This window comes from Gymnoscopelus braueri (assembly GCF_963280865.1).
Source record: "Gymnoscopelus braueri genome assembly, chromosome: 22".
In the NCBI taxonomy this organism is placed as follows: Eukaryota; Metazoa; Chordata; class Actinopteri; order Myctophiformes; family Myctophidae; genus Gymnoscopelus; species Gymnoscopelus braueri.
This window is the reverse complement of record NC_137624.1, coordinates 13895100-13902414: the sequence shown is the minus strand read 5'-3', so window position 1 is coordinate 13902414 and position 7315 is coordinate 13895100. Positions and strand designations below refer to the sequence as shown.

Sequence of the window (7315 nt, the reverse complement as noted above, 5' to 3'; positions counted from 1 at the left end):
ACATTCTTTAAAATTGCTTCCAAGATTGTTTTGAAAATAGTAGATCTACAAGCTCAGAACACCTCGCATCGCAGGCCGTTGAGAGCTTGCCAATGTAGCCAATGTATATGTATGTACACATGGACCCCAATGGATATGCTTGTTTCTCTCTCAAAACCTGGCAACACTGTTCCTGTCAAGTTGCCTGTCTGTCTGTCAAGATTCAAGAATGTATAGTAGGAGACTAGACTACTGACAGTGTCACTGTTTTGCTACTGCTGTTCATAGCGCCTATAGACTTACACCTACCCAATACAGCAAGACTGCCTCTAACTGTTCTTCAGTCAAACCGATGCCGACCAGTTTGAAGTTGTGGGAAAAGTTCTGCTAAAATAACCAGATCAACAACTCTAAAGCATTACTCGTGCAGATACACAGGTAAGTCTCAGACCCACGTGATTGTGTTTACGTCTATCCTGCCATCGATGCATAGACCTGTTATATTTATTTCGGTGTTTGAATGTCACATGAGACTAAAAACACAAGAGTAGCCGCACACACACATACACACATCTTACAAGTGCCGAAGATTTATTAAGGATGAGAGAAGGATACGTTAAAAGACCTTTTCAAAGCTGTCTTGTCACATTTAAGTAGGCTACACAGGTGACCTAGATCATCACTGATTTGTAGCCTATAGGCAGTGATAGAAAAGTATTAAAAATATTTTGCTTAGGTAAAAGTATCAATACTGTCATGTAGAAATACTCTGTTGCAAGTAAAAAAAAAAACAGTATTAAAAATGTACTTGAGTAAAAGTATTGGCATCCAAATATACTTAAAGTACCAAAACTTAAAGTACTCATTATGCAGAATGTCCCATTTCATAAGTTTTTCTAAATGTATGAAAATCCTTGGAAAATAGCAGATCTACAAGCTCACAACATGTGTTGTGAGCTTGAAGATAAAATAGCCAAAGTATAGGGCTGAAGTACGTGGTTAATGTATATTTTGTAATAATAATCAAAATCTGCAAAGTAGCAAGTAACTAATGTTTTCAAATAAATGTAGTGGAGTAAAAGTACAATATTTGGATCTGAGATGTAGTGGAGTAGAAGTAAAAGTGTTGAAAATACACCACTGCCTATAGGTAATCGTTTAAAGCAATGAAAGAATTATGGATGGTTGGTCAGATGAGATCAAACATTTTGCAGCAAATGGAATTTCATGGCAGCCAAAGACAATGTTACATGAATATCACATGAGAACTTGCTTATGAGCTCTGATTCTGATTCAAAGTAACTTGTACCTCCCTCTGTCTATATGGTTTGGGTTGTTTGCCACCATGAGGGGAAAAAATGCTTAAGGCAAGGGTAAGAACAAGTTCCAACGTGCTACTGCCATACAGTACATACATAAAAAGCTGGTTCCTTTTAAGGTGACAACTGACAAGACAACATGGTTCAACTTGAACTGCATCGTGATGAGCAGCTCATAATAAACAGCAGTAGTTCTAGTCTCTCAGTCTCAATTCAATTCAAAGGAGCTTGGCATGAGAAAACATACGTTTACCTTGCCAAAGCGGAACAAAATAATCAAAATAATGTAAGTACAAATAAATATTTAGTATAAATAGGAATCAAATAAAAGTGTAACAGAGCTGTGTTACATTGCAAGTTGCAACTTTGAGGGAAGACTATCTTAAACTACAAAAAAAATTGCATTTTCTGTCAGAAATAGTTATACATCCATATAAGGAGAGGTTAGCTTGGTATAAACTTATGAAAGTTGACAGCAGTATTTCTATGTTTGGCATTCACTTGGCATAAAACCATGGCGATAAGTAGCAGCAATTTATTCAAATGTAATTGAATTAAACTAAAGTTAGTTGCTCTGTTTATGAACAGTATTTCTATGTACCTAGGTCATTTGGTGTAAACAGTGCAGGGATACAGTACACGCAACGATTGGTAGTCCTTAAGGAGGTTGTATTCCATTAGACATCCTTCTCCTGTCACAACAGCTCACACATCTTGCTGCTGTGTTTGCACATTGTTGTAGATATGGAGTTCTTTGTTATTAGTCATTAGTCTGTTTTCATACTCTCCTTGGGTGATTGTAATCCGTGGGAAGTATGTGTCTCTGATGTCTTAGTACATCTCTCTCTCTCTCTCTCTCTCTCTCTCTCTCTCTCTCTCTCTCTCTTCCCCCCCCCATCTCAGATTCCAGGTAAATAAATGTAGCTGTCCTGACCTCCTCTTTGTGACGGCTGTATGTGCAATGCAACTCTATAATGTAATCAGACCCTTAAGTAGGCTAAGGTCACTCATCTAAATGTCAACATAACTTTATTCATGCTGCTTTGCCACTATTTTGGGAACATTATACTGTATGTGTCATGTAGTACCAGACGGTCAGCTCATAATGAGCTGACCTACATTTCATACTGCAATATGGTTTGGGCAAGCAATTTCAAAACTAATCTCAATTGTATTTTTCTGCTTCAAAAACGTTTTATCAAAATGATTACTTTCTCTAACAAATTCACCCGCTCCACTCCTTTGTTTCAGTCTCTTAGAATTCTTCCCATCTTTGATTTAAATAACCTTCAAATATGCATTTTCTTGTTTCAATCTATTCACAAATTACTCCCAATCTGTTTTCAAAATAGATTTCAATTTAATAATGAAATTCATAGCCATAACACTAGGTCAGCTGGTGATCTTCATTCCACTTTTTTCAGAACATCAACTGCCCAATTTTCCATAAAATTTAGAGGACCCCACTTTTGGAATTGCTTGCCACCTCATATTAGAGACTGTACTAGCCTCAGCTCTTTCAAGAGACAAACACTGCAGCTATTACTATCCAACTTAAGTAGCACATCTTAACCACTCTGCTGTAGGGTGTGTGTGTGTGTGTGTGTGTGTGTGTGTGTGTGTGTGTGTTTATATAATATACAGGTATGTGTATGTATAAATATATATATGTATAGTCATATCCCCATTTATTAAGGATATTTTGACATTTCTATATATTTGTTTTATTGTTATTATTATTGCTGTTTTAGATATATTCTAGTATATATATATATATTCAAAGCTTTGGATGATAGCTTTTAGGAAGGCCACTCGACAAGCCAAGCTGGGTTTTTTTGGCCTCTCCGGCACATCATGTTTTGATTATGATATTTTCTTTTCATATAAATGTTTTGTTTTTCCATTTTTGTTTTGTTTTTATCAAATGTCATTTTTTTAATGTGCAAATAAACTAAACTAATGAGACATTTGAATACAGCATTTGTAGATAGGGCTTGATCTTATTTTAAACCCTATATTAGTTGACCGTGGTCCCCCAGGTCTCTAGACTAGTGTCTTCTATCATTTCCCTCTTCACCAAATCTCTTTGCTGAAAATAGTCTACAAGTGCACAATGCATTGGGTTGGGAATGCATTGTGAAATTGTAAATCTGCTCTTTTCACAAACATTTTGTGTTTGCCACAGAATAGGGATGCTAGGGTTCATGTGGTTAAAACATGAACTGTTGAGTGAAGCTTGGTGTTATTCGCTAGAGAGAGTTGAATTTGTTAGAATTTCTGGCATGCGTACCCAGTGCTGGACAGGGCTGCTCAGCAGAGCGCAAATCTCCTCCATCATTGCCTGTGTGGTGCACGTGATCAGGGGTGGATTACCGAATGGGCCTACCGGGTGGGGCAGAGATCGGCCCAATGGCCCTGAATGTTTTCCCACACAGTCTCTCTGACTGGAAAGACATCATGAGAGAGAGGGGGAGGCAGGATTTGACCATTTCAGCACCACAGAGGCATGGACAGAGACACAAGTGGGTTAACGGCTGATCAGTATTAATAAATAACCCATTTATTTAGATTGCATGTCAGTAATAACTATTTGAAATGACGATTTCCTATTCTTGCACTGACGGCCCATACTGCCCAGTCAGAAACTTATTTTGATACCTCAATGAGGTATGACCTTCATGAGGTCCTTATGGATTTTAGGATTTGTGTACAGGACAGGACCTATTGGCCATCCCTATTCACCTGTTTCCTAGGCTGTGTGTTTTCCACTTCCTGTCGATTTCATTGGATATCATTGGTCATCTGACCAGTTTCATTGGATGTCATTGGATCAAACAACGACAGGAAGTGGAAAACACACAGCCTAGGGAAACGGGTGAATAAGATCTAGCAAAGCTAACATATTGATGCAGATAACTTATTGCAAAGCATGGTGTCATTCTGTGAAAACTTTTTTTAATTAAAATCCCACGGCTGTCAGGCCATCTCAGCTTGTCACCTTAGGTCTTTATTTCACTGTGTTGGCTTGTGTAAGGAAGCAACATAAATCTGTGGCTTTATCTAATACAGAAAGACTAGTGTCTAGTATATAGAGGCAGCCTTGCTGTCACTGACCTACTGTCCATATTGCTTATTCAAATGTATGAAAAGAATGTCCTCTAGGATCCTGTCATTCAGTGATGATCTGAATGGGTAAAAACTGGTTTGTTTCCCATGAAGCCAAAGGACTGTTTTCATTTAGGCTTACACGATAACCAGTTGTACCACTCTATCTACATTACTGTATGCCTGTAGCCACAGTTCTGCATTGTGACAGTTCCTGGTATACACAAAGTCTATAGATAGAACCAAATTGATCCATTTTAGGATTTTAGTTTATTTTCTGGAAATTTCTGCATTATCAGTTTAGTTCGTTAATAAATTATGTTTTATATATATTGATTATCTGATAATTGGTCCTCAATATGCCATAATAGTAAGGAAGGCCCTGCACTACTAGGCTAACTAGTAGAGGTACAGTGACACAGCAAAACGGTATGAAGAGGAGACATTGGTCAGTCTGAACTTTCACCTTCTGAGCAAGCTAACGTAATATCATACCTGGAGTTGTGAAAGACTCATTGCAAAATACACGGACCACCACAGTAATAAGAACCTAAACACACAAGTTAAGATGCATGAATTAGTGAGACAGCACCTTAGGATATCCCAGCCTAAAGTCAACAGGTTACTTATAGACAAGAACTGGCAAATGTAAGACAGGGGTTCCCGGTTTGACCAGTCAATGTGACATGGACTTGGAAAGGTCAAAGCTCTCAGATGGGTAAATTGTTCTACTAATAACGTTAAAGGATCTACACCATGAATTTAAAAAATTTTTTTTATATTTAATATCATATGGTGTATGTCCCTCAAACCTTTTTCAAAAGGTTTGAGCCTAAATCATCACTCAGATATACTCATCCCAAGTCAATTGTCTCTGGCTTATACAGCACTTTCAGCTGCAATACCAAAACGTCCTCTTGGGCAGGGGGGGGCTACTGAGCAATTCTGTCTGGCCAGCATCAATGCAAGTGATGTCACTTGCATTGCCATTCTGAAATGGCCTGTTCAGACACGCCCATTCTGAAAATCTCTGAAATGAGAATGAATGACTGAATGTTAAAAAAATATATTTTCTGCTCCAGAGCCTCGGGGCAGAAGCAGCAAAAGCGCATTCACCCCAGACCCCAGCATTTTTGTCTGCTTTTGGGAACAACCTTAAGGTTTTAATTAAAGCATATAAAACATTAACTAACATTAAGAAAGACCAAATGCTGCACGATTTTAAATTAACAATCAGTATTTTTCTTCGTAGATCTCTCTGACCTGACACAGAGAAGAATAAGCTCCGCCTGCCAAGATGGAGGCCAAGATGGAGGAGACTAGACCATGGACTGGAACTGAAACTCCCCAGAGCACCCTTTCACCCCGCTCCCCTGTCTCCTGGATTAAAAGCTGGCTAACATCATGGCACTCCGTCCCCAGACTCCTGGAGGAGGGCAGGGTGGAGGATCCAGCCTATAGGCAGACGGGGGTCTTCTGCCACTCTCGCAAGTGCCTCTTTGCGGTGGCATTCGCCGGGATCGCCCTGGTTTTAATGACACTGCTTTTTCTACTGAACTATAACTGCATTATGGTGTGGCATGTTTGTGTAGAGGACGACGAACCGTGGGTACCCAATGGTTGGCGGTGAGGCTGAGCTGAATTAAGGCAGGTCTGGGTTGATCCAAGCTGGAGGGCAGGTGCTTTTTCTTCTAAATCGGTCGACGTGTGTTGTTGCATACGGTATACATTCAAATGTGGTACCAATGTTATCAGGATGATGGCTGTCACATTTTAAGTATGTTTTTGAGTCTGAGCCTGCTGTTGGGTCTACTGTACACGTTCACATTTTTACAAAATGCCTTGTCCACAAGCAGTAACACACACACACACACACACACACACACACACACACACACACACACACACACACACACACACACACACACACACACACACACACACCACATGCAGTATTTTCTTGATTATGACTAAAACAGGTTCACAGACAACTGCCATATCATTGTTTTATTTAATGCAAAACTGTTGCAGTCCAAGCACCCTATTGGGTTTGTTAGTTGTATTTTCTTTTTAAAATTTTAAAATTGATTTCTTCTGCTGTTTTTTATGTATTTACAAAACTTTGTAGGATGCTAGAGGGTCACAGTCATATTTCATTTATTGTTTCTGCTACATCATGAATGTGTTGGCCTTATGGTTTCACATTAGGACATTTATGTTTTGCCCAATGAGTGCCCTCTGCCCATAAATTGTACTGTTTTGAATTATGTTTTGTATCACAATAGTTTTTTATTGCCTATTGCTTATGTTAGTCCCTGTCACACTGCAGCTTGTGCTTGGCCCCTGTAATTATCATTTAGTTTACAACTATACTTTTAACATGTACTCAAAAGTTGTTTTACCAATTTACAATTTACCATTTTTACAATTTACAATTCAATTAAACATATGACACCATAAAGGAATATGTGTTGGATTTGTTGTATTGATCATAGATAGTTGAGCACCACAAGGTTGTGACATTGTCAACGAGGTAATCGCCCCTTTGTCAAGCAATTCTCAAAAGTGGTTTGTGAGATGTTGGAATTTAGCATTTATTTACTATATTGGTTCCTGCATGTGTTCATGGTCAAAGCAAACTAAGCTACCAGAAATCAATTGAAATCTGCTGTTCTAACTTGTGAAGTCTTTGTATCTGATCACAAATGAAAAGCCATGTTGCCAGTCGGTACAATGACTTATGTTATGTACTCAGAGAAAGGATGACATTTCAAACATTCTTGGGTCAGAGATGAGCTCTGGTTGAGTTGATGAACAATGACACAATAATCAGGTTGATAGAGATGGAGCTAATGTTGCTAAAAATAAGGCTTATTATTTTAAAGAAATGGAGAGAGAAATAATGGTGTGTA

At 38.5% G+C, this 7315-nt stretch overlaps 1 long non-coding RNA gene across 1 annotated transcript; it reads left to right on the top strand.

Annotated features, from left to right (window-relative positions):
• The first annotated feature begins 238 nt into the window (after nt 1-238).
• On the top strand, nt 239-6345 carry LOC308077993. Its single transcript, XR_013932482.1, has 2 exons — nt 239-417; nt 5656-6345. It is a non-coding gene; the product is annotated as an uncharacterized lncRNA (long non-coding RNA).
• Nucleotides 6346-7315: the final 970 nt, after the last annotated feature.